Raw genomic sequence first — 27,905 nt, 5'->3', positions numbered from 1 at the left:
ATGCTGACATGTGTGGGCTGCAGCCAGCCTTGAGGAAAGGATGGTTCATTTGTCAGCTTATTGGAGGGTGAGATCACAGAGGAATTCAGCTGCAAAGGACTCATGACCCCTTACCACAACATCTGCTCCATCTCTGACATCCTGCAGACCCAGAGTCGCTGAAGCTGCTGCCCCTATATCTGTTTTAGCCCTTGTGTGGATGGGCTGCCTGATCCTCTGCACACATTCCCCTCCCCACTCTCCCCAGACTGCACCTCCAAGAGGAAGAAGCAACACTTCCTGTCTGATCTAGGAACTCACCATGACACGTCCAAACGTACTCCAGAGTGCCTCCAGGTGCAAGATCTTGGAAAAGCTCCTTAGTTGTAATTTTGGTGCTGACCCTTTAGATAATGCAGAACACTAGTTGTTTGCAGAACAATCAATGAATTAGGTGGCAGGACTAATCCTGAGTTAAGGATCTGGGTGCCACATCAGTTGGTTAGGCTGTGTAATGCCTGGAATCTAACAAGGCATTCTAGCACATGCTGGGGTGGCCCCTATGTTGGCCTCTCTCAAGAACACAAGAAATCGAAGCAGGAGTGGGCCACCAGGCCCTTCAAGCCTGCCCCCCCCATTCAAAACGACTATGGCTGATCAATGTTGGCCTCAGCTCCCTTTCTGTGCCATTTCCTCATAGCCCTCTATTCCTGGATCTATCGAATATTTATCAACCTCCACTTTAATTATTTCTAATGATTCAGCCTCCAGTATTCTTTTGGGCAGAGAATTCCAGAGATTCGCCACCCTCTGCAAGAAGAAATTTCTATGCAACTTAGTTTTAAATAACTGGTCTTTTATCTTATAGCTATATTCCCTTGTTCAAAACTTTCCCGCAACTCCAAAAAGGAGATTTACGAGGATGTTGCCGGGATTAAGTGGTATGCCTTATGAAGATAGGTTGAGAGAGCTAGGTCTATTCTCCTTGGAGAGGCGAAGGATGAGAGGTGACCTGATAGAGGTGTATAAGATGTTGAGAGGTATTGATAGAGTGGATTCTCAGAGGCTTTTACCCAGGGCTGAAATGGTTGTCACGAGAGGCCCCAGGTTTAGGGTTCTGGGGAGTAGGTGTAGAGGAGATGTTAGGGGTAAGTTTTTCACTCAGAGGGTGGTGGGTGCATGGAATCGGCTGCCGATAGTGGTGGTGGAAGCGGATTCGATTGAGTCTTTTGAGAGACTTTTGGATAGGTTCATGGAGGTTAGTAAGATAAAGGGTTATAGATGAGCCTAGAAGGTAAGGAAATTGTTCGGCGCAACTTGTGGGCCGAAGGGCCTGTTTGTGCTGTAGCTTTTCTATGTTCTATGTTCTAACTGAAAACATCTCATCATCTACCCTGTCAAACCTCCTCAGGATCTTATATGTTTGGATTAGGTCACTCCTCACTCTTCTACTCTACAAGGAATACATTCTAATGCAACTTAGTCTTTCCAGATAGGACAACCCTCTCATCTCAGGAATTAACCTGGTGAATCTCATATGGACTGCCTCCAACGTCACTATATCCTTTTTAAAGTAAGAGGACCAAAATTGTAAGCAGTATTCCAGGTGAGGCCTCACCAACACCCTGTACAATTGCAACAAAACCTCCCTATTTTTAAGCTCCTCACAGAGTAGCACGCGGACTGCACAGGAGGCAGCTGGTGAGACAAGGCATCCCACAATAGCAGCACTTGAACTAAGTAGCCCCACCTTCAGCATTGCATTTCCTGCTTCAGTTCTCTTTGAACGAAGACGGTCTGACCCACAGCCCAACTACCTCCACCACAGGTGGGGGCAAGGAGCCAAGTCCTTGATCCACTTGAGCCGGATGGCTGTCCAACCACCAACCCCAAGGAGTATGAGTTTCTGTGACACCATACACTCGCAATCATTTATCTTTCACTAAAGCACAGAAATCAGACCTGTGAGCAATGTCATAGAATCATAGAATCATACAGTACAAAAGGAGGCCATTCAGCCCATCGAGTCTGCACTGACCACAATCCCACCCAGTCCCTAGCCCCATAATTCTATGTATTTACCCTAGTTAGTCCCCCCTGACATTAAGGGGCAATTTAGTATGGCCAATCAATGTAACCCGCACATCTTTGGACTGTGGGAGGAAACCGGAGGACTCGGAGCAAACCCATGCAGACACGAGGAGAATGTGCAAACTCCACACAGACAGTGACTCAAGTCGGGAATCGAACCTGGGTCCCTGGTGCTGTGAGGCAGCAGTGCTAACCACTGTGCCACCGTGCCCATCCTGTCACTGGAAAAACATATGAAGTTCACCTGGAGATTTGGATAGCGATGATAGACGCTCCAATTTCTTTCCATCACATGGGTAACCAGGAATCTCTTCCACTCTTACCACCTGTCATTGTCGTGTGGTGGAAGGAATCACAATTGTTCTCAAGGATATTCTTTGACACATGTATGAATACACTTCCTTGGCCATCAGGTCCTGGGGTGCATCTTGAATCCAGTGCTTCTGGCTCAAAGGCAGGAGCACTAACAACTGTGCCACAAGGCCTCCTACTCAATGATACTAAGCAAGAAATTTCGAGCTCGGAGTTAATAACCTTCAGAGAGAAGGTGAGATTATTTTCAAACAGTTTCGAATGAAGCATAAGATCAACTTATTCCAAAGTTAATTAACTGACTCTGTCAGGGACGGTATCATTATTTTCAATGTCATTATCCAGCAGCTGGCAAGTTCATGTGTTTTCCAACACCTCCTTTCCAGTCACATCGCTCATAGGCCTGATTTTTGTGCCTTTGTCAAAGATAAATGATCGCGAGGCACTCTTTACTTACGCTGGGAGGCACAGAATGGGTTACAAACATAGATCAATGTAATGTTTCACAAGCAGTTGAAAGCACATTACAAATCAAGAGAGTCTGTCGACAGTGAAGCTTCTGTCCTCCATGTGTCATCAATCAGCACCGCTATTTTTCTAAAACATTAGCCATATTCTTGAGGCTCGACATCTGAAGAGACAGGTATAAAAACATTTCATTCCTTTATTATATTCAAATATTCATGACAATGTTAGTCTATGTTAGGTTCCTGAAATCAGAGAGATGAGAGGGTGTAATTAAGTCGTAAAGCTTAGACTAAGACATTGCTTCATTTCAGAAGAGCAGGTTGCATAAGAGAGCTTCACATATGACACTATCGCAATTTGTTCATCAGATGTCAGGTTGACCTTGACAGTGTGATGGTTTGCATCATCCGTCCATTCTTTCTGTGGGGTTTGACCTCACAACCGGACCCTTTGATGAAGTAAAGACAAAAAGCCAGAGCTGAGGAAGAAGGGAGACCACTTCAGGATATGTAAATAAAAAGAACAGAACATGTGAACACCTTTTTGCAACGAGGAAGTATGCAAGAGTATAGAAATTTGATAACATAACAAATTTAAAGGTTTTGTGTCTGAATGCATGAATCATTCGGAACAAAATTAATGAGTTAACACCGCAAATAGAGACAAAGGGGTATGATTTGGTGGCGATTACTGAGACATGGGCTGGAATTTTGCCGGCAAGCCCACCCGAGGCTCGTAAGATCGCGCCCAAGGCCAACGGGGAAATGCCATTCTCTGAGCCTCCCCCTCTATGAAATCGAGGTGGGCGTACTGGTAAAATCAGGGTCATGGTTACAAGGAGGCCAGGTCTGGGAATTGAAGGGTACTCAGTATTTCAGAAGAATAGACAGAAAGGAAAAGGGGGTGGTCTAGCTTTGCTAGTGAAGGCATAGCTTAGAGCTGTAGTGAGAAATGATATAAGCACTAAAGATCTAGATGTGGAATCAGTCTGGGTAGAAGTAAGAAATAGTGAAGAAGTCCTAGGTAGGAGTAATCTATAGGTCCACAAGCAGTAGTTCCATAGTCGGGCACAGTATAAACCAAGAAATACTGGAGGCTTGTAAGAAAGGCAAGAAAGGCAATAATCATGGGTGATTTTAATATGCACATAGACTGGTTTTTTCAAATTGGCAAGGGTAGCCTCGAGGGAGAGCTCATTGAATGTATTGAATGTATTGGAGCAACATGTTGTGGAACCAACCAGAGAGCAAGCTATTCTAGATTTGGTATCGTGTAATAAGCAGGGATTAATTCATGACCTCATAATCATAGAATAGAAATCATCATAGAAACCCTACAGTGCAGAAGGAGGCCATTCGGCCCATCGAGTCTGCACCGACCACAATCCCACCCAGGCCCTACCCCCATATCCCTACATATTTACCCGCTAATCTCTCTAACCTACGCATCTCAGGACTCTAAGGGGCAATTTTTAACATGGCCAATCAACCTAACCCGCACATCTTTGGACTGTGGGAGGAAACCAGAGCACCCGGAGGAAACCCACGCAGACACGAGGAGAATATGCAAACTCCACACAGACAGTGACCCAAGCCGGGAATCGAACCCGGGACCCTGGAGCTGTGAAGCAGCAGTGCTAACCACTGTGCTACCGTGCCGCCCCATTAAGGGGGCACCTGGATTTGAACCAGGGACCTCTTGATCTGCAGTCAAATGCTCTACCACTGAGCTATACCCCATAGTTAAGGATCCTTTTGGGAAGAGTGATCATAGTATGATAAAATTCAAAATTTGGTTTGAGGGTGAGAAACTGGAGTCCCACACTTGCATTTTGGAGTTAAACAAAAGTAATTATGTGGGCGTGAGGACAGACTTGGCCCTAGTGGACTGGGCAGGAAGGTTAAAAGGTAGGAGAGTTGATGAGCATTGGCAATTGTTTAAGGAGATATTCAATTCTTTCCGACTAAAATATATTCCAGAGAGGAAGAACGATTGTAAAAGGGGAAGAAACATCCAAGGCTAAGCAAGGAAGTTAAAGACAACGTAAAGACAAAAACTAAGGCATATTATATTGCAAAGGCCAGTGGCAGGCTAGAAAATTGGGAAGCATTTAAAGATCAACAAAGGGTTACTAAAAAAATAATAAAAAGAGTAAACGTAAATTATGAAAGAAAACTAGCACAAAATATAAAACAGGATAGCAAAATCTTCTATAAGTATATAAAAGAGAAGAGAGTAGCAAAAGTGAATGTTGGTCCCTTGGAGGATGGGACCGGAGTTAATAATGGGTAACACAGAAATGGCTGAGACACTAAATCAATATTTTGCTTTAGTTTTCAAGGTGGTGGACACTAGTAGCATCCCAATAGTAACAGAAAATGCAGAGAAAATGGAAAAGGAGGAATTTAGAGCAATCATTATCAATAGGAAAAAAGTACTCAATAAACTATCGGGATTAAAGTTAGACAAATCCCCAGGGCCTGATGGCCTACATCCTAGGGTATGAAAGGAAGTGGCAGTGAGATAGTAGATCCATTGGTTATAATATTCCAAAATTCCCTGGATGTGGGAAGGATTCCAGTGGATTGGAAAAATGCTCATGCTTATTCAAAAAGGGAAGGAGGTAGAAAATAGGAAACTATAGACCAGTTAGTTTAACATCTCTTGTTGGGAAATTATTAGAATCCATTACTAAGGAAGTAATAACAGGACATTTTGGAAAGTAAAACTCAATACATTAGAGACAGCATGATTTTATGAAAGGTAAATTCTGTTTGAAAAATTTGCTAGAGCTCTTCCAAGATGTAACATGCCAAGTGGTGATGGGGATCTTGTAGATGTAGTATTTCTGGACGGCAGGAAGGCATTGGATAATGTGCCACACAGAAGGCTAATGCATAAGGTAAGATCACATGGGGTTAGGGGAATTTATTATCTTGGGTACAGGATTGGCTTACTGACAGAAGGCGGAGATTTGGGATAAATGGGTCTTTTTCTGATTGGCAAGATGTAACTAGTGGGGTGCCACAGAGTTCAGTCCTTGGGTCTCAGCTATTTACAATCTATATTAGTGACTTGGATGCAGGGATAGAAGGTATTATAGCCAAATTTGCAGATGACACTAAAATAGATGAGATAATAAGTTGCAATGAAGACGTGAGAAATTTACAATGGATGTAGGTAGGTTAGTTGAGTGGGCCGTAATGTAGCAGGTGGAGTTTAACGTGGACAAGTGTGAGGTTATCCATTTTGGTTGGAAAAATGGAAAAGCTACTTTGGGGTGCTTCAGTGCAGAGAGATCTGGGTGTTCTCATGCATGGGTTGCAGAAAACGGGTTTGCATGTACAGCAGGTAATAAGGAAAGCAAATGGAATTTTGGCATTTCTAGCTCAAGGAATAGAATATAAAGGTCAGGAAGTGTTGCTGCAATTATACAAGGCATTGGTGAGGCCGCACCAGGAGTATTGTGCACAGTTTTGGTTGCCTTATTTGAGGAAGAATGTAGTGGTATTAGAGGCAGTTCAGAGGAGGTTCACTAGATTGATTTTAGAGATGAGGGGTTTATCTTATGAAGAGAGATTGAGCAGTTTGGGCCTATACTGTCTAGAGTTTAGAAGAATGAGGGGATATCGATTTGAGGTATACAAGATGATAAAAAGGTATTGACAAAGTAGACATAGAGTAGATGCTTCCTCTTGTGGGGCAATCTAGAATAGGAGGTCATAGTTTTAGAGTAAGGGAGTTAGGTTTATAACAGAAATGAAGAAAAATTACTTCTCTCAAAGATCATGAATCTGTGGAATTCACTAGCCCAGAGTGTGGTGACTTTTGAGTGAATTTAAGGAAGAGATAGACAGATTTTTAATTAGCAATGGGTTGAAGGGCTATGGTGAACAGGCAGGAAAGTGGAGTTGAGGCTGAGATGAGTTCAGCCATGATCATATTGAATGGCGGAGCAGGCTCGAGGGGCTGAATTACCTACTCCTGCTCCTAGGTCTTATGTTCTTATGTTCAGAGACAATGATCTCCCAGGAAAAATCAGATGAGGGACTTGGCTGAAGCAGACCCCCCAAGGTAGCTGCAAATCTTTATTTTTTACAGCAGCCAGGTAACCATTATGACTTTGGGGACATTCTCAGTTCGAAGGCCCTGAGGCCAACAGTGCCATCTGCTGCTGCAGGATTCAGGCTTGCAATTTTGCCCATTTTCCCTCTTCCATTTGCCCCTTTGGGGAAAGGGGCTGCTGTGTCAAGAATGTGACTAGGCCACAGGGTCCATTCCACATTATCAGCCACAGTGTGGCCTGGACAAGGTGCAGCCCGCTTTGGAATGCGTGATGGCTACCTAATGTTAGAGCAAAGTGAAGGCTAGGAAAATCTGTCCCACAACGGAGACCATTTCTCTGTCCCCTCCACCCAGGCTGCTCTTGAATGGAAGGTGGTCCTCAGCTCTGAATGAACTATTCATCTCCATAGAGAATAAAATACTTTTTAGGTACAGCGCTTGTACCATAATATTCGGCAGCGAAATTAAATTCACATTATCGCGCAAGGCAAGCACAAAACACTGCGATAGAGGTAGCGCGTAATTTAATCTCTGTGGTGGGAATGGCAGCCATTTCTCAATGTCACGATCTGGCTCCTCCACAGTAGTGTCTGCCCACACACAGGCGGAGATGGGCTGGAGCCTGAGCCACTGCCCCAGAAGCAGGCCCGAGGTGAACATGGAGGCGGGCAGGTTAAAAAGCTTACTTAATGTGCAATTACTTTGAATATGAAACAGCAGGGCCTATTGCAATGTCCTCCTGGCCAGTGTACAATCTGATCAAGGGTGGCAGAGTCAGAAGAGTCGAGGAGTTACAAACAGTTTGCTGAGAAGCAACAGTTCAAGTTCAGGTTAAGATGGTCTGTGGCAGTGTGAAAATGCTTTACCACTCCCAGGGTGGAAGTTTGATCTTTATAGTCTGCAGTAGTCTTCTATCATTGCTCAAGTGTTTAGCCAAAGCTAGCATTCCTCGGGGAGCCTGGCCTCCCTTCTCAATTGCTCTATTTTATATCTTATTTTAGGGATGAGTGGATATCTCATGTAATTCAATCATTTAATTACTTTTACTCATTTGGTTTTGCCAATTACTAGGCAATAAATGCTCAAGGCGTATTCATCCCTACCTGACTCCAGGTCATGGAAACGCCTTCGATTATCTCTTGTAAGGATAATTGTCGCCCTCATCTAGACAACTTATTTGTCTATGTGGGTTGTAGCTCCGTTTCTCTTAGCAGCCTCCCTCAAAGAGCTTCTTCACTGACCAGAATTTTGCCTGGAGGTGGTGAAAGGTCGTTGTGAGTCTGTCTCTGCTTGCTCAGAGCACTTGGCAGAAATGTAATGGTTGTTGCCCAGTTAGTCAGCTCAGGGTGAGACTTCTGATCCCATCAGAGGAGACGGCCCACCTCTGAGAGCTGCCAGACAGTCCAATGGCTGTTGGATCTTTATTCCCAGCAGCACCATCAGAAGCAAAGAGCAGTGGTGGGGATGACAGGCAGTTTCCAATGAGGAGGAGTCATGGAGCCCAATACCGAGGTAAGCCTGGGTTTCAGTGGGGCTGAGCTGACAGGTGTCTGCAAGAGGTGTGGAGACCTGGGTTTGGGAGGGTGGGGAACACTCAGGGAGAGGGTACTGTGGGGGTACCTCCTATGGCACAAAGTTCCTGAACGGGACAGCATCTCTGCTTCCCCCGTAGCCTTGTCTTGCGGAATGGTCAACTACTGCCATTGGTAAAAAAACCAGCAGCAGCAGGAAGAGACCCTTCTTGTGTCTGAAGGGTCTCCATATTGGATCCTGACACCTTCCTCATTGTGGAGTGAGTAAAATGAAAAGCGTGCAAGGTGTCTGAATTGGAGCAGGCCAGAGACTCAAAGGGAGATATTAAGGTCGTATCTGATGATACATAAATACAACTTGTTGTTGAGACTAGTTACATTAATACACAAGATATATTGCAAATGCCAGAAACAGAAGCATTCATCTTTTTTCTAGGCACAGACAGTATTGGCACAGTTGTTGTTTGATCAGAATTGGAGCGCACACTTAGGACTTGAACATTATGAAGTTGCGGTTTATATATATGCCATTAGTTTGATGTTTTGTTTGATATTTGTTATTTTAACAACAAATTCTGGTCCTTTAGGTGGTTCAATGGTGGGCGTGGCGGGGGGAGAATATGGCGGGATGACCAGAAATTGGTTTCATGCCAGTATGGATTTACCACAGGATTCTCTGCTGGGGCCCACCATAGTAAGTTTGATGACCAGAGGTCAGTGTGAATCTTGCTTCCATTCCGTTAATAGGATGTAGATGAAGGCCCAATCTCCACGGCAGATTCTCCGCGATACCGATGAAACACATATGGGGCAACATGGCATGCAGATGTCAGGACTCACCTGAACAATGCCTAGGACTGCCCGGGGAGATGACCCACAACCCTGAACCCTGAAACACCACAGCAGTGGGTCAGGGTAGCATCTGCAGGTGGACATTCCAGATTCGGTGTCCAGGAGGGGGTCCATCTTCCAACTTTCAGAATATTCCTGGAAATCTATCTTCATTCTCAGGAGGTCCATCTTCCAGTCTCAGAGTGCTCTCAGATATCTGGGGCGGCACGGTGGCACAGTGGTTAGCACTGCTGCCTCACAGTACCAGGGACCCGGGTTCAATTCCGGCCTCGGGTCACTGTCTGTGTGGAGTTTGCACATTCTCCCTGTGTCTGCGTAGGTTTCCTTCGAATGCTCCAATTTCTTCCCACACTCCAAAGATGTGTGGGTTAGGTTGATTGGCCATGATAAATTGCCCCTTAGTGTCAGGGGGATTCGGAGGGTAAATATGTGGGGTTACAGGGATAGGGAGGGCTTGGGTAGGATTGTGGTCAGTGCAGACTCGATGGGCCAAATGGCCTCCTTCTGCACTGCAGGGATTCTATGGTTCATTTTCAGGAGATCCTCCTTCTTTCTTCAATGATGGGTCAGTGATGTTGGGCACCTTTTCAATATGGAACCCAGACACAATGGTGGACCACCCGCCATCCAGGCCTGCCCTGCCACTGAATGCGGCGTAAAACACCGAGTACATAATTAATGAGGTTGGGGCTGGAAAACTTGGTGTGTTTTTCCACTGGCTGCCCCAGCGGGAAACATTCCAGATTACCTGCCCCATCACAGCACTTAGTCTCAAAATGGGAGATTTTGCCAATGAGAGTTTACAGCCTAAAATATAATACTGTATTTCTTGGCAAGAAGAAGGCCTGTTTCAATGAATCAATGATAATATCACAGAAAGGCAAGGAGGGATGGCAGGCATACTTTCGCCAAAATATATTTGCCGGCTGAAGGATCGTTTTACTGGCAAGAAGACAATGCACTCGATGCAGGACGATTTCTCGAACAAGGTGGTTTATTCAAGCTTGCAAGCAGGGGAAAAGCACTCAAGACTGCTCTCAAGGTACTTCTCAAGGTACATGAGTTTGTGAGTTACATTTATATGTTTACAAAAGTTGCATACTCATCCTCCCAACTGCTCACGGTACCAGTCCTCCTTTATTCCAACCACTGCCCAGGCTCAGCTTTTACATGATATTCTGTTCCTGTGACTACATTACTCCCACATCATTCTTCCTTTTGGTATCTTTTCCTGATTATGAGATTGAATTGTCACGCCTGACTACTGGTCTTTCCCCTCACACAATTATGTCTCCTGACACAATTAGAAGTCACGTCTCACTCTTAACCCTTAAAGTCTTTTATGTCCCGTAACACCGGTGCACAGAAAATCTTGTTAATCGCCTAAATATTAGAGTGAGAAGACCTAGTTCACAGGTTGAAAATCATTCAAGAAAAATCAAGTAGGAACTGTAAAAATCCAAATGATATTTTTTACTGGGAAATAGGAGTTCAGCTTGTCCCTCCTGTTCAGAATCCTGTTGTGATTTCAGATTATTTCTCCTTTCCAGCAGTGCCTGTCTAACATTCTGTCCAATGATCTGATGCTCGATGGGCTGAAAAATCAATATTGATGTTACTAAGTAAGCAGCTGCGGAGTAATATTGCTGAAACCTTGCTAAGATACGCGGCACGGTGGCACAGTGGTTAGCACTGCTGCCTCACAGTGCCAGGGACACAGGTTTGATTCCGGGCTTGGCTCACTGTGTAGAGTTTGCACATTCTCCCCATGTCTGCGTGGGTTTCCTTCGGGTGCTCCGGTTTCCTCCCACAATCTGAAAGATGTTCTGGTCAGGTGCATTGACCCGAACAGGCACCATGGTGTGGCGACTAGGGGAATTTCACAGTAACTTCATTGCAGTGTTAATGTAAGCCTTACTTGTGACTAATAAATAAACTTCAAAAAGATTTTTGAGGTTTATGAGATTGCCCATTGATATTATAGAAAGAGACTGGGCGAGTCCATTGAATTTTACCTGCTCGTCTTGTCCATTTCTTTTGTTTATCATTGATTATATTTTTAGTATGGTCTATAAAGATGTTTGCTTTTAAGTTTAAGTTTTATTATTAGTGTCACAAGTAGGCTTACATTAACACTGCAATGTAGTTACTGTGAAGATCCCCGAATCGCCACATGCCGGCGCCTGTTCTGGTACACTGAGGGAGAATTTAGCATGGCCAATGCACCAAACCAGCACGACTTTCAGACTGTGGGAGGAAACCGGAGCACCCTGAGGAAACCCACGCAGACACGGGGAGAATGCGCAGACTCCGCACAGACGGTGACCCAAGTCAGGAATCGAACCCGGGGTCCCTGGCACTGTGAGGCAGCAGTGCTAACCACCGTGCCGCCATGCCGCCCTTGTATGTTTCAGCAGGAATCACTTAGAACAGAGAACCATTGTGTGATTACAATGGATCACTTATCTCTGCTGCGGTTGTGGTGAGGGTGTTGAAAAGTTAAGGGTTAAAACGATGTGTATGTACTTTCATTTCAGAGAGTCACAGGATCAGTGGTTGGAGATGCGGAGAATATGAATGCAATTTGGATGGAGTAGGGGCAGCTGCTGCTTTTCAATTTATTCACACAATGAGGAAAAAAAATCATTCCAATTCGATTTGACTCACTGCTAGGACTCAATACCAAATTAAATTTATATAGTGCCCGGAATGCAGCAAAATATCCCAAAATGGTTCACAGCTGGGGGAGGGCAGTCCAACCTGAGCCTGATGGGAAGGGTTTTCAGGGAGGGACTTGAAAGTGCTCCGTTCTGAAGAAGAGTCATATTGAACTTGAAATGTTAACTGTTCCACAGGTGCTGCCAGACCTGCTGAGTTACTTTTCCAGCGTTTTCTGCTTCTATTTCTAATTTCCAGCTTCTGCTGCATTTTGATTTTGAAACAGTCGAATGTGAGGTTGGTGAGGATTAAATTTTAACAATGTCTATGAAACTTGGTAGAAATTCTGGGAGGAATTCTGTGCCTCCGTTCTCTGCGAGCGTAAACAGTGACATGAGCGCAAAATACCGCGAGAGTGGGGAAACGCGATTCTCACCGGCGGGGTCTCATTTCCCGAATCCCCCACCCCTCATCCATGTCGTAATGAGGTCAATTTCAATACATTTTAATAGATTAGCATTTTATTGAAGGGCTTCCCAGCCGCCTGATTCATAAATATTCATACATGTCACACCGGCAAGGTTTACTACAGCTGTATAGGCGAGGGGAACCCACCAAGTGCCAGGGTAAATGTAGCCCTGCGGAGGGGGTGGTGGAGGGGGGGGGGGGGGGGAGGGAGGGACACATCCAGGCAGTGCCCTGACACTGCCGCAACACAGGTTGCCACTGCCCCCTGGCACAGGTTGGCAACCTGGCAGTGCCAACCTGTGCCGGGGGCAGTGCCATGGGTGAGCCCTCTGGGGAACCCTATTGGGAGGGTTTCCCTTATGTAATGTGGGGTCAGGGGCAGTGCCCGTGAAAGGGGTGGTGATGCCTAAGAAGGGGCGTGGTTATGCCTGTTTATGGGGCAGGGGAAGGGGCCATGCCTATTAAGGGGTGGGGGGATGATGCCTGAGTAAGGGGGTCTATGCCCAAGAAGGATGGGGGGAGTTGGACGATGCCTTGAAAGGTGGTGTGATGCCTGAGGAGGGGAGTGACGATGGCTGAGAAGGTGGGAGAGGGGCAATGCATGTGAAGGTAGGGGGGGGTGATGCCTGTGAAAGGGCAGTGGCGATGTTGGTGAAGGGGGGAGATATCCGAGACAGGATCTGGCGGGGGGGGGGCGATGCCTGAGAAATAGGGGAGGGCTAAACAATGTTGTGAGGGGGTGAATGGTAATGGCAGTGAGGGGGAAGAGTGTCTGCGATCATGCTGCACTGGTTGGGGAGGGAGAGAGGGGAGAGCACCCCCCAATCCATGTGTGGTTGGTTTGGGGTTAGGGGCAAGAGAGTCCCTGATACTTCCATGGTGGGGAGGGGGCTATTCTCCCGATTCATTTGGGGGGCCCTGCATGTCTGGGAGGGTGGCAGAGTTTAATCCCAGCTCTTGCTGGCTCTATCAGGCCCTGCCCTGCCAGAGTGACAGTGTAAACCACACTCCCAGATTCTCTGTGCACTGAGTGTAGCGGGCTCCCTCTTTTTAACTCCACTCGTGGGCTTATCTCAGGTTTGGTTCTCCGTTACCCAAACCCCACCAATGCCCGGTGATTCTCTCTTTCGCCGATGGAACAACGGCCACCTTGCGCCTACTTCACTAGAGTCGCGCTCCCAAGAGAGAGAAAAGGAAACTGCTGCCTATCCACTACCTGGCAGCCTTTCCTGAGTGGGCGGTTTCGAAGCGCCCAGGGTACCCTCAGTTCTAGACTCCGGAATTATGGTAAGGGATATTTAATATTGTGACTTGGTCAGAGATCGTTGGTGAGAAATTGAAAAGATCAAAACGGACTCCAATGGAAGTCAAAGATCTATCTATATTTGTTAAAACATCAAGATCAAGATCACCAAACACCAGGAAAACAACACACAATGCCTTATGCTCTATAAGACTATAGCTATGGAAGGAATACTAAAACGGACACAACGGGAATGCTTATTTTACACAAGTTTACCAGTGTCTTAAACTATGAAAGGTGCATGCAAAAGCCCCCCCCCCCATCTTTCTCCAAAGCCTCATCCACTATGATGATCTCGGGAACTTCGCGAATTACCGGAGGATACTCACAATCCTAGTTTAAATTGCTCAGTGGGCTTCGGGCTGCGTGCTGGAGACGAACGAGAGGCAGGCAGGAACAGGAGAAGAGAGTGGAGAGAGACCAGAGCTTGCTTGTCCCTTTTTAAAACCTGAACCAGTGATTCTCTCACACAAAACAGTTTCTGATCATTGGTAGTTTTGATTGACTGGAACAAAAGGGCCGGAACTGTCGGGACCGCCCTTAATTGATATTTTAATGTCTTTTAAATGTTCTCTGAGTCAGCCTGATTGGAATCCCATCAGCGAGCTGAGTCTTGATGTTGTCCGTGGATGGAATAATCTCTGTTCTCATTGTCTTGCTGCTGGGCTATTTAACTCCTCATCTGCTGGCCATGGTTTCTCCTTTGTTTCCTGTTGATTAGATCATCCCTGTCTCGACCTTCTCGTTATTCCCAGCCTCTTGCATATTCATGTGGCCTGACAGCCAGCCGGCCATTTTCCTTATCCCTGGTTTCTTTAATCATGGAGGATTTGCCCTAAAACTTACACTGAGTGCCAGAAAATCTGGTCTGATAACCCGGCTCTGCATCTGGAGAGATACACGCTGGTTTTCAGTCAGAGCCTGACAGTCTGGCAAATTTTGGTAAAATTTCGGTCATAATGTCCAAGTGTTCTTGAGCATCGGATAAATTCGCTGAAGACTGTGCATTGTGGGTTGGAGCAGAACAAATTTGGAAGGGATGATGTGAGAAAGAACATTGGGCCATCGCAGCTTGCAGGAATGGGAGGCATAAGGCCATTGAAAGGACTCCCCCCCCAAAGCCTGTCCACCGCCTACCAGGCACAAGTCAGGAGTATAATGGAATACTCTGCACTTGCCTGGATGGGTGCAGCTCCAACAACACTCAGGAAGTCCAACACCATGCAGTATAAAGCAGCCAGCTTTATTGGCACCCAACCCACAAACATTCACTCCCCCCATCACTGATGCACAGTGGCAGTCGCCTGTACCATCTACAAGATGCATTGCAGAAACTTACCAAATTTCCTTAGCCAGCACCTTCCAAACTCACGATCACTATCATCTAGAACAGGGGTCTCCAAACTACGGCCCGCGGGCCACATCCGGCCCGCAGCCAGTGGGGCGGGACGGGATTCCTGCTGCTGAAAACGCTCCCGCGTCCAGAACCCCGCCGCTGACTCAGGATCCGGATGCGGGGACGGAAGCCACAGGCCGGACATTTTCTGCCGCTCCGCACAGTGTCTGATGGACCCATGGGAATCCCTGCCCTCTTTACCGGCCTATTGTCCAATCAGAGCTGCCGTCCTGTGACTGACAGTTCATTAAACGAATCAGCAATTGAGACATCTGTTATCCAATTGCCGCTCTGCATTGACTGAGTGACAGCTGCTTTATCCAATCCGTAAGCTCCATCCGTCTGAAATGAGCGAGAACAATGACAATGATGGCGGCAATTCAGACCAATTCAGTTATGGAAGGAAAAAAGAAAAGAAAAGTGGACAGCGAGTGCCGTCTGTTCAATGAAGAATGGGGTGTAAAGTACTTCTTTGTACAAGCAGGTGATAAAACCTTGTGTGTCATATGCAACAAGACTGTTGCAGTTTTGAAGGAATACAATGTACGTCGGCACTATGAGACCAAACATGAACCAAGTTATTCCCAATTCACAGGAACACAGCATTCGGAAAAATTTGATTCAATGCAACGCAGGTTGCTTTCCCAACAAGCTTTTTTTACGCAGAAGATAACTGAAAATGAAGCTTTAACCAGAGCCAGTTACAAACTAGCTTATGTGTTGGCTAAAAGAGGAAAGCCATTCACCGATGGAGATCTCATCAAAGAGTGTATAATGGAAGCAGTGGAAGAGTTATGCCCAGAAAAAGCAAATCTGTTCAAAATCATCAGTCTTGCGCCAAATACTGTTGCTCGTAGAATTGAGGATATAGGAAGCAATATATTTCATCAAATTGCAGACAAAGCAAGAATTTTTCAGTTGTACTCTCTCGCACTTGATGAATCGACTGATGTGTGAGACACATCACAACTCCTAGTATTCATCCGTGGCGTCGACAGTGAATTTAATGTGACACAAGAATTAGCATCAGTGCATAGCATGCACAGCACAGTAACTGGAGAAGACATCTTCAAAGAATTGCAAAAAACTGTGTTAGAATATAACCTGGAGTGGAATAAACTGCAATGCGTGACAATTGATGGAGGAAAGAACATGTCTGGGGTGAAGAAAGGTTTGGTTGGACAAATCACAAAAGCTTGTGAGGTTGGTGGATTCTCAAAGCCCATGCATTATCCATCAACAACCATTGTGCGGAAAATATGTGGATATGTCTTGCGTTCTGAAACCTGTTGTTTCAACAGTGAATTTCATTCAATCTCATGGGCTTAATCATCGCCAGTTTCGTGATTTTCTGAAAGAAACTGATTCTGAGTTCGGTGACTTGCCTTATTATACAGCAGTTCGATGGCTTAGTTGTGGAAAGGTTCTATCACGGTTCTTTCAGCTTAGAGATGAAATTGATTCCTTTCTCACAGAGAAGAATCGGCCCGAACCACTTTTATCAAACACTGACTGGCTTTGGAAATTGGCATTTTTTGCAGACGTGACAGGCCATATGAATCAATTGAATCTGAAGTTGCAAGGTGAAACAAATTTGATTTGTGATCTATTCGCGCATGTCAAGGCATTCAGGGCAAAACTGATGCTATTTCAAGGACAGCTGAAAGTTCATAACTTGGTTAATTTTCCATGTTGTGAAAAATTTCATGAAGAAAGTGAAGCAGAATTTCCTTCTTCATTTGCAACAGAAATCATTAAGGACTTGCAAAAACAATTTCAGGAATGATTTTCTGATCTTGATGGAAACACAGATGAAATAAAGCTGTTTCAAAATCCATTTGGCTGCAATGTTGAAACAATCCCAAGTCAGTTTCAAATGGAAATTATTGATCTCCAATCAGATAACATGCTGAAAGACAAGTATAAAGAAGGAAATCTGATCCAATTTTATAAATCTTTGCAGCCTGAGCAGTTTCCAAATTTGAAGCGATTTGCTTGTGGATTTGTATCAGTTTTTGGTACAACGTACCTGTGTGAACAAACATTTTCAAAAATGAAGTATGTCAAGTCCAAATATTGAGCAAATTTATCTGATGAGCATTTGAAGTCCATTCTAATAATTGGCTCAAGCTTGAAACCTCAGTTCAGCAATATTTTGAAATTAAAAAAGCAGTTCCATCATTCCCATTAACCTTGTGCAAAACTTCATGATTTGTTGGTTACGATTGAAAACTCCAATTGCCAGAATTGTGTAGAAAGGCGCAGACTGAATTTATTTTTGTTCGACCTTTATTAATGTTTCAAGTTTATTTTGAATTTCTTTGTTTTGTTTTACTGAAGTTCTTTCTTGGGGCGTGTTTATTTTTCTTATTGTGTGCCACAAAATTGGGCAAATTCTCATTTCAAGTAAACATTTGTAAAATTTCAGTAAATTAAATTAATTAAAAAATGAATAGCCTGCTTTTCTCATCTGCAGTTAAGTAATTGATTATTTTGTCAGAGCATTTGCTAATGTTTGACATTTTTACTCATTATATATCATTTCTCAGTGTAAGCACGGCATTGTTTCTTTGTAATTGTCACATTTCTCTTTTGTTCCGAATCATATCAAGCTGATTACAAAGATGATCCAAATAAAATTTATTCATTCATTTAAATTTTATTCATTCATTTATAAAACTAATTTTTTTTCTTTGGCCCCTGAAAATGTGTAAAATATACGATATGGCCCTCGTACTGAAAAGTTTGGACACCCCTGATCTAGAAGGACAAGGACATCAGACACAGGGGCAGAATTCTTCCATCTGGGACAAATCCAATAGCGGGCGTGGGGACGGGGAGTGTTTCCCACAGCAGGGGCCGATGGGAAGCCATGCCATACCTTCATCCCTGGCATAATTAATCATCCATCTGGGGTTTTGCGCCATCTTCCATGCCGGGGCAGGCTTGATAAGGCACATCACACCATCATACCCAGGTGCCATAAAAAAAAGACACCAGATATCACTGACCCACTGCATTAGATACTGATAGACACACTAGTCAGCCTATCAGTATTAAATGCGCTGAGAAGCTGGCCTTTGATAGGATTAGCTCAAAATAGTGCTGAAAGTCACAGATGGGCTGACAGTGAAGTCCGCAGGCATGGGACAGGAGACGCTGGACCAGGACCAGGAGCCAGGGCCAGGACCGGGCCCAGGGCCAGGGCTGCTGAAGGCTTTTGGGGCATGGTGATGTTTGGGCGGGAGAGGCTGGGACAGGGGCAAGGAAGGCTGGGACAGAGGCAGGAGAGACTGGGACAGAGGCAGGAGAGACTGGGACGGGGTGGGAGAGACTGGGACAGGAGTGGGAGAGCATGGGACAGGGGCAAGAGAGACTGGAACAGGGCAGGAGAGACTGGGACAAGAGCAGGAGAGGCTGGGACGGGGGCAGGAGAGGCTGAGACATTATAGTTAGAGTTAATGCATTCAGGGGTGATTTCAGCTTTGATAGATTTTTCTTGGACAAAGGCATTCAGGGATATGGAACAATAGTAGATAAGTGGAGTTGGTATAGAGACTTGTCATGAGCTAACGAACAGGTTAGTGGGGCTGAATGGCCTTTTTGTTTCCATGTTCCTAAATAGGATTCAGAGGTTAAAATATGCCGGGCTTCAGCGGAAGGCGCCCACATGGGATGCTGTCAGGAGGGGGATATCAACCCAGTTTTAAAACTAAATTCCACACCGTGGAAAAGGGACCCTTTTGCTACATATGTTGTTTCCGAAGCGCTTGTTGCCCAAAGCACTAATTAGTAAAACACTTACAGCGGGCTGTTCATTTTTTGCTGCATACTTAATATCTGATTGATATTAAGACTCTTCAGTTCTTTATTTAAACATCAACGACAAGCACAAAGAGGAACGCATCATCCTCTTCACATAGATTAGAATAAAGCTGAAATTTGAAAGGACATTTTCTGAAGGGGTCTGATGCATTTTCTCTTCACTTTCTCTTGAAGACATTCACATCAAAAGAACTGCAAATGCAGCTTTGACTTTTCAAACATTATGCTTACAAAATAGGTGCGAAATGATGATGTAACAAGCTTACTAATTACTGGTAGTTGGATTGAAAGATACGACCAAGTGGGTTATTGTCTGGTATATTTCTTTCAAACCTTTGATTATTAAAGGGTGGGAAACCTCACAGAAACAGTTATGGACATTAATATGATCAGTTTTGTTTTATCTGTCCAACTAAGTTTATCCTCTCTGTTATTGCATCCCAGTTGCTCCTTTCATTGGAAGTTGTCTTAACCTTTGGTTGAAAGAAAAGACTTGCATTTAAATAGAGTCCTCCAATGACTATCAGACATTGCTGAATGCTTCACAGCTAAGTAACTATTGTCAAATTGTAGGCACCTTTATAATGTAGGAAACAGAATAGCCAATTTCCATGCAGCAGGCTCTTACAAATAGCAATGTGATAATGACCAAATAATCTGCTTTTGTGATATTAATTTAGAAATAAATATTGGCAGAAAACAAGGGGTATATCCCTTTTCTTTAAAATGGGTGCCATTGGATCTTTTATGTGTATCTGAGAAAGTGGACAGTACCTCAGTTTAACATCTCACCTGAAAAAGGGCACCTTGAATACTCGCAGCACTATAGTGTCAGCCTAGTGTTTATTGCTTAAGTCCTGGAGTGGTACTTGAACCTACAATCTTTGTTCCGTGGCAAGAATGCTGCTGACTCAGCCACGACTGACAGAATAGGAACTCAATGATAGCTCCTACCTTTGTCCACGATTTTCAATCAATTGTATTAACTTTCAGAGGGGAATTTTCCCGTCCCATCCGCCACGGGAATCATGGCGGGCGGGGGATGGACCATGCAAAGGTCCGTTAACCTAGGGCGGGATTTTCCGTTTTTGGGGTGAGCGTGGCTGGAGAATTCCACCCTATGTCTCTCTGACACTTTGATCCCTAACCTAGCCTGGCGGTGACCTTCATTTCTCTGTTGGGATATGCAGAGTTATCTTATGCAAGTGCTCTAGCTCAAGCACATTGTGTTGCCTCAAGTTTGTTTCTGGACAGAGGCCTATCAAAGAATAGTGATCCAGTACAATTGCACATGTATGACCCTCTCTATGGTCTAGTTGGTTTGCTGATTTCTGTCATATACTGTGCAGGTTTTTGCTGGTAACCCTAAGGCATCCTGTTAGAGGGAAGTCTTTCTATCATCTGCTCTTTTCGCCAATCCACCCAACCTGCACATCTTTGGACTTTTGTTATGCTCATTGCTTCTGTCCTCTTTACATTACGCCATTGCTTAAGATTTAGGAACATGAGGAGGCCATTCAGCCCCTTGAGCCTGTTCTACCATTCAATAAGATCGGGGCTTATCTGTAACTTAATTCCATAAACGAACTTTTCCATATCTCTTAATTTCTTTGGTTAGCAAAAAATCCATTGATTCCTGATTTAAAATTAACAATCATTCTAGCATCAATTTCCCTTTGCAGAAGAGAGTTCCAAACTCCCACCAAGCTTTGTGTATTGCAACGTTTCCTTGTGTCAGTTCTGGCTCCAAATTCTGGATTATGCCTTCGAGTCTGACACTCCCAACCAGCAGAAATAATTTTTCTGCATCTCCCCTTCCTGTTCCATTTTGTACTTTGAAAACTTTGATCAAGTCGTCCCTTAACCTTCTAAATTCCTTAATTTGTCTAATCTTTCCTCGTAATATAACACGAAGTCGAGGTATAATTTGGGTAAATCAATGCTGTACTGTCTTCCTAAGCAGTAATACCCATTACTAGTTATACTATTCCAGGTGTGGTCTAACCAGGGATTTGTATAGGTTTAGCACACCCACTGGAGCCAAAACCATCATTCCATTAGTCTTTCTCATTACTGTCTCTATCTTTTCAAAATATTGTATTAGTCTCTGTGCCTAAACCTCTAATGTTCTTGATCGCCACTGTTCTTAATTTTTCAAGATATGTTCTACTCTTCTTTCGTACAAAAGTGAATGGCTTCATATTTACCGACATTGAAATCCATTTGCCACAGTTTTGTCTAATTCCATATTCAAATAAAACATCATGTGCATTTGCGTAAAGGTGGGTCTTTGGCTCATTGTCTACTGAATCAGAGCATAAAATCCTGACATTACAGAAAGAGGCCATTCGGCCCATCACGTCTGCGCCAACTCTCTTTGACAAGAGTACCTTACACAGGCCCTCTCCCCTGCCCTATCCCCGCAACCCCACACATTTACCATGACTAATCCATCTAACCTAGACATCTTTGAACACTAAGGGGCAATTTAGCCTGGCTAATCCACCTAACCTATACATCTTTATACTGTGGGAGGAAACCGGTGCACCCGGAGGAAACCGAAGCAGACACAGGGAGAACGTGCAAACTCCACATAGACATTGACCCAAGGCCAGAATTGAACCCGGGTCCCTGGAGCTGTGAGGTGACAATGCTAACTATTGTGCCACCATGCCTGAAGTTTCATGCTGAGCCCCTTTTCTTGGCAGTTTGCCATTAGAGCAAGGAGACAGGTCCCAGGTCTACCTCAGCCGAATGGGAACTAAACCCACACAATTGGTATCATTCAGAACTATTTGCCAACTATCTAGCCAACTGAGTTAACAAGTGCCTTACTCAAGCTACATCTCTATAATTTTATGCTTCTATCTCTGTACTGCTTACAATGCTACTTATCCTTGTGTCATCAGCAAACATGGATATGTGGCTTTCTATTCCATCATCTTAACTTGTTAATAAATATGATAAATCATTGAAGACCAGCGGAGCATACTGGTGTTCCCAATGCCATAGCACAGGCTCCATTCATACTGCAGGATGGATTCTGTAGGATTGGCAACTACACAAACTTATGGGGAGGCGGTGGGGTAGTGGCACTGCCACTGGACTGATAAACCAGGGAGCCCAGGGTAATTTGGGGACCTGGGTTTGAATCCTACTATGGCAGATGGTGAAATTTGAATTCATTAAAAAAAATCTGGAATTAAAAGTCTAATATGACCATGAAACCATTGTCAATTGTTGTAAAAACCCATCTGGTTCACTAATGTCCTTTCGGGAAGGAAATCTGCCATCCTTACCTGGTCTGACCTACGTGTGCTTCCAGAGTGACATCACCAGCAACAGCTCTTTCCATTTATTGGCAGTGGTGCTGTTCCCTCAGGGGGCTTGACAGGATAGATGCTGAGAGGTAGTTTCCCCTTGTGGGAGAGTCTAGGATCACAGAGTAAGGAGTCGCCCATTTATGGCAGAGATGAGGAGGAATTTCTTTTCTCACAGAGTAGTGAATCTGTGGAACCCTTTACCGCAGAGAGCTGTACAGGGTAGGTCATTAAGTATATTCAAGGCTGAGATAGACAGATTTTTAATCAGTAAGGGAATCAAGGGTTATGGGGTTAAGACAGGAAAGCGCAGTTGAAGATAATTACCTCAGATCACTCATGATCTCATTGAATGGTGGAGCAGGCTCGATGGGCCAAATGGCCTATTTCTGCTCCTACAGCTTAAGGCCCTATTATGGTCCTTCTCCAGTACAGATCAAATCAAATTCAGTTCAGGCTGTGTAATCAGTTGCAGTAAGCAATCAAAGAGATAGCATGCAATTGAATGTAATCCGGAATAAATATTAAACTAATAACAATTGCAGTATTGCATTTTTACTGAACAACTGAGAACAGGAGAGAAATTGTGAACGTGTGAAAAAATAATAGGGATAATAATTAATAATAATTAATTAAGATGATAATTAAGATCCACTCAAACATTTTTAGCTTGTTTCTGTTTTAGGCAATATAAATACAGATTGTTCTGTATGTTAAGATAAAAAGTTGTTTTTCTTATTTATTACAACAGTCTATGTGCATCATCTGACTTGAATTAAGATTTGAAATACAGGTTGAAATAAGTATTGGGCTCAATTTTGAACTTACCATTCAGCTAAACTTGGGTGTTATAGAAAACATCAAGTTTGAGAATGATCCTATGAAGTGCCTTGGCGTGTTTTATTACAGTAAAGCCGATAAAAGTGCAATTTGTTATTGTTGTTGTGGTTGGGTCCATTGTAGGAATAAAAGCCAGGCTATTTCCTACATGGGCATTTGATCTATAACATCATTATTACACTCAGGTACCGTGTTAAAAATCCAACCCTCCTGCTTCCAGTTACGGCAAATAAAGATGGAGGGAAAACAAGAAACTATTTTAAAAATCTATAATGATAGATGGTGGCATTGTGGTAATACCACTTGATTAGCAATGTGGAGGGTGATAGGTTCAAATCCCACAATGGCCTCCGGTGAAATTTAAATTCAATTCATAAATCTTGAGTATGAAGCTAGGTTCAGTAATGGTGACCGTGAAACCATTGTTGACTGTTGGCAAAATCCACTAATTCCCTTCAGGAAAGGAAAATGTGCCATCTTTACTTGCTAAGACCCATTCCAAGGGTAGTTAGGGATGGGCAACACATTCTGGCTTTGCCAGTGACACCCACATCCCATGAAAGAATAAGGAACACTGAACACAGTTTTACAAAGAATTTAACCCTGGAATTACTAACGGAATTATTGGTGTTGGTTAAGAGAGATTATTTCATTGAAGCTTATAACATTTTTAAGGGGCTTGACAGGGTAGATGTCCAGAGTGCAAAGTATTTTTGGGTATTAAGGGAATGAAAAGATATGGGGATACTGTAGGAAGGTGGAAGGTGGGACGGGCAAGATCCCCTCAATCAGGAAAGTACATAAGGGAATGCAAATGGGTGGGTAGGAAGATTAACTCTCACAGTCTGGGTTCAAAGGCCAGGCAACAGTGCCACAAGAGGTCAAAAGACCTCCTGTGTGTGCTCATTGTCAGTGATTGGGTCTTCCCATGAGATCTCCCACACATGACACAACAGCACCAACTTCACATGCTGTTCAATGCAGCATACCCCTTCATTCACTCAACAGCACTCCCTGGCACATAGGACTCATGCCTAATAATTCTGCCAACCTCAGACCCACCTCCCTCTGCTTATAGATAGCTCCAGCTACTGGAGGAAGGGTGACAAGTGGGCTTATTGCTCACGTTTCTGGAAAAAATGTTAGATGCCAGCTGAGCCATGTTAAATAAGGCCATCCTGCAGCAATCCCATGGATTACACATGGTATTGCAGTGCCAGAATTCTGGATTTGTTTGCTTTGCCTTTCGCTTTTGAGGGAATTCACCTTGACTGTGTCCAAACCATTTTTTGAAGTTAATCCATTGTTCAGCTGCAGTTTTTCCCAGCAACCTTTGGTTCTAATCTATCTAGTCATGCTCCATTCCAGTCCCATTGAAGTTGGCTCTCCCCCAGTTAATCATTCTTCCTCGGGATTGTCCATTGTCCTTTTCTAATAACATCCTAAACCTTACAATACAATGATCACTGTCTCCTAAATGTTCCCCACTGACATTTGATCTACATGGCCCACTTTATTTCCAAGAATGAGGTCCAGTAGTGCATCTTTTTTTGTTGGACTGGATGCAAACTGCTGTGGAAAAAGTTCATGAACACAATCGAGGAACTTTTTGCCCCTCTCCGCCCTTTCCACTGCAATTCTCCCAATCAACATTGGGGTAATTGAAGTGCTCCATTATAACTACTCTTTAATGTTTGTATTGTTCTGTAATTTTCCTGCAGATTTGATCTTCTACATCCTTCTCACTAGTTGGTGGTCTATAGACTTTCAGTGGACAATCCCACCCACCTCCTCCCCCCACACACATGGAGAATGGCTTCTCATACACATGGAGAATGCCCCACTCCATCCATATGGGAAACCCTCCCCCATGGACCTCCCCAGAGGAAGCCCCGCTGGCACCGTCCCTGGATGTACCCTGGCACTGCCCCCTGGCACTGGGGGGCAGTGCCAGGGGGCATGACCCTCTCTCTCTGTACTTACCTGTGCATCCCCTGCATGTTCTCCTCGCCTAGTTCACATTGCAGCAGGTCTGTTGTAAACCTTGCCGACATGATGTCATATTGACGAGGGGGAAGCTCTGAATGTGGGGGAATAGAGTGGGGAAGCTCACTAATGATAGCGATATATTTTAAAATAAGATTCCTGACCTTCCTGGGTTTGAACAGCATTATGAAAATAGGTGGCAGGTGGGAACGATTATATCGCGAGATCTTTTTTAGCCCATAACGTATGTATGCTCAGATGTTAAATTGACATGTAGTAACTTGATAACTACTGGTGATACTGCAAAGAGAATCAGATGCCATTTTCCCAGCACTACAGACATGCCTTCTTATCCTGTCCCTTTTCCTGAGCTCTACTGGTGTCGCTTTCACATCAGCACTTCTAATGACAGACAAGTAGAATGTTTGCTGAAAACATGGGCTCACTCCTACTGCTAAATGTACATTCAGATTATTGCGAGCAAACTTCATGTCGGGATACAGCTAGAGCAGAAATTACTGCATAGTTTTCTATGCAGACCATTTTAAATGGGTGCACTACTCATTACTGTTCCATCTAAGGACACAAATGACTGCACTAAGGAATAACACCGATTCTAATTTAATACACACTGACATTCTAATCATCAATAACACATTGATGTATTTTGGGTAAGTTTCTTTATCTCAGTATGCAAATAACATAATTAGTATGTGGAGAAGAAAATTTATGCTGATCACATCAAAGGATCTGGAAGCTGTAATTAATTCAGCCAAAACATCAGCAATTTGATGTCCAGGTGATACATGAACAACAGCTCTTTTAAAAATCTACTTAATTGAATTTATCACATTTTAGCACTGCCGGATCTTTTTTAATATATATTACTGTTTAAAAAATATACCAATTATTTTACAAAACTTTGTAACTAGTATTTTCATTTAGAAAAACGTTATTATAGTTATTGAAAAACTGATTCTTCTCCTGAAAGGTACAAAGTTACACATTGTTATTATTTCTCCAAGGGTTTTGAAAGGGGCTGGGCCAGGCCTTTGGCCCGTATATCAGGAAAATGCTTTAGAGTTTGTCAGCTGAGTATCTTTCATAGTGATCAATATAAAGAGAATAGGAAAACATTCAAACTGGTTAGAAATTGTCAGTGGGTGATAAATCTCTCTACAGAATGTTAACATTGACTTTCAGTTGAAAAGGGATTCCACGTTGCATCTGATTATTGCTGTCCCCTTCATTCTTCATTACAGTTACTGGCTGAATTTTCCCATTTGGCAAACACTTGTCAAAAGTGCTTTGAGACAAAATGCCCTCCCAGTGAAGTGATCCTGCCAAATTTTGTGAGGTAAATCTCATTATAATAATGAAGGCAGACTCCTGTCACTATTAACCGTACCCAGTGGGATCTCATCTCTGGTTACAGCAAGGTAGAAAGGAAATGGGAAATGTGAACCTGCCACACTATTCAAATGGCAGTGGCAGTGTTCCTTAAGTTGGCAGGCCACTGATTTATAATTCAACTGAAAAAGAACTGAATTACACAGCGTGGGGGCCTGAACATGTGGCATCCAAGCTAGCTCTGAAAAGAAAAAATATATATAATTTGGAACAATTGCGACGAATGAAATAGCATTAAAGACCAGGATCTGATGCTTTTGTAATTCCAAAACATAGCGCTGAAGTGGACAAGTCTGCAGCTAGTCGATACAAGCTGCCATTGTTTACAATTTTTTCGAGATTGAGCATGAACGCTATTACAACTGGAGCCCGCCAAAATTGGCAAGTGTGGGAAAATTTATTCCCCTTTGGGGGAGATCGTACCAAAAATCTTCGAAGTGCCAAACAAGCAGGCAAACAGGAGAGAATTGCACCTATTTATTCGGCGCGCTCTCAGGCGGTTTCTTATGGTACTTAGTGCAAAAAAAGGGGCAAAGTGTGATTCACGCCAGTAGAGGGAGTGGACAGAGTCTGTTCTTGCCGAAAAGTCAGCTGCTATTTGTATTTAAATTGGAATATCAATATTTATAATCAGCCTTGTGCCCAGGAAGGGCGTGAGGCTGATCACGCCAGCAATCCAGTGTCAGTAAGATCGCATGAGGTGAGAAACCTGGCGTGAACTCGGTTTTTCGCCGCTCTCACAATCTTATTGGCTCACCCCGCCCATTGACCAGTGGGATGAGCCGATAAGATAAGCCCCCAGTCTTCAAATTAATGGTGGCACCATCTTGAATTTTAGCAACTTCTTAAAGCTGAACCTGTACTTTAAAGTTTTTTAACCATGGATCAGAAATCTGACTTCCAGATCAGTTTGGACAAATTCAAGGCCCAGACCAATCACAAAATTGGGGACACTGGAGAAAAGACTCTTTAGATACATGATTGCTTCAGGTCCGTTTAAAAAGACAGAGACTCAATAAGTTAATATGTTGCTTTATTCAGTAGGCCCAATAGCGGACAGCATTATTGCTAGACAAGGAATCAAAGAATCATCTGCTAAATATGAAGAAGTACTAAAATCGTTCAATGTCTTTTTTAACTGAATTTAGCCTCAACAGGGCTAAATTTAATAAGCGTGTCCAGCAGCAAGAGGAACCTGTTGATTGTTCCTTAATGATCTGTACTGGATGACTGAAGGCTGTGAATATGGAGACCAAAAATCTGAATTTTTCAGGGTTAGGGTAGTTGTAGGACTGATGGTGGCCAATGCACTCTCAGACATGCTGCAAGTGGAGGAAGATCTAATCCCTGAGAAAGTTATCCAGATTGCTGGGCAGTTTGAAATCCATGTGCAGCACAGG

General features: G+C 43.8%; 1 non-coding gene across 1 annotated transcript; it reads right to left on the bottom strand.

The window, feature by feature from the left end:
* Positions 1-4,517: 4,517 nt before the first annotated feature.
* On the bottom strand, positions 4,518-4,589 carry trnac-gca (transfer RNA cysteine (anticodon GCA)). The gene has a single exon. It is a non-coding gene; the product is annotated as a tRNA-Cys (tRNA).
* Positions 4,590-27,905: the final 23,316 nt, after the last annotated feature.

This window comes from Mustelus asterias, chromosome 1 (assembly GCF_964213995.1).
Source record: "Mustelus asterias chromosome 1, sMusAst1.hap1.1, whole genome shotgun sequence".
Classification (NCBI taxonomy): domain Eukaryota; kingdom Metazoa; phylum Chordata; class Chondrichthyes; order Carcharhiniformes; family Triakidae; genus Mustelus; species Mustelus asterias.
Note: the sequence above shows the minus strand (reverse complement) of the source record. Positions and strands in the feature narration are given on the sequence as shown.